At 41.7% G+C, this 374-nt stretch overlaps 1 non-coding gene across 1 annotated transcript; it reads right to left on the bottom strand.

Annotated features, from left to right (window-relative positions):
• Nucleotides 1-251: 251 nt before the first annotated feature.
• trnam-cau lies at nt 252-324 on the bottom strand. Its single transcript has one exon. It is a non-coding gene; the product is annotated as a tRNA-Met (tRNA).
• Between the last annotated feature and the right edge of the window lie 50 nt (nt 325-374).

Below are 374 nucleotides of genomic sequence, written 5' to 3'. Positions count from 1 at the left end.
TAGACCGGATCCAGGACAAACTGGACTAATCTAGCCGTGTTGGTTGTTCTTTTTTTTTTTTTTTTGAATAGAAGTCTACTGTCAGCAATATGCACCATGTGAGGTACATTAGGCCTCTGTAAGAGTCAGTGAATTTTCAGCATGAGTTGTATTTTTTTCGTTCTTGTACTGATATACTGGCACGCTATTGTCAGCAACATGCACCATGTGTCTCCCCCATTGTGTCTTTTGTTGTCTCATCTCAAAACACCTGCCCCGTGTGAGGGTTGAACTCACGACCTTCAGATTATGAGACTGACGCGCTGCCTACTGCGCCAACGAGGCTCTGAAAAATATTTGAAAGATGCGAAAAACAGAAAGCATAAAAATTCAAT

The sequence above is a fragment of the Plectropomus leopardus genome, unplaced genomic scaffold (genome assembly GCF_008729295.1).
Source record: "Plectropomus leopardus isolate mb unplaced genomic scaffold, YSFRI_Pleo_2.0 unplaced_scaffold44184, whole genome shotgun sequence".
NCBI lineage: Eukaryota > Metazoa > Chordata > Actinopteri > Perciformes > Serranidae > Plectropomus > Plectropomus leopardus.
The sequence above is the reverse complement of the archived record's forward strand: the minus strand, read 5'-3'. Positions and strand labels throughout refer to the sequence as shown.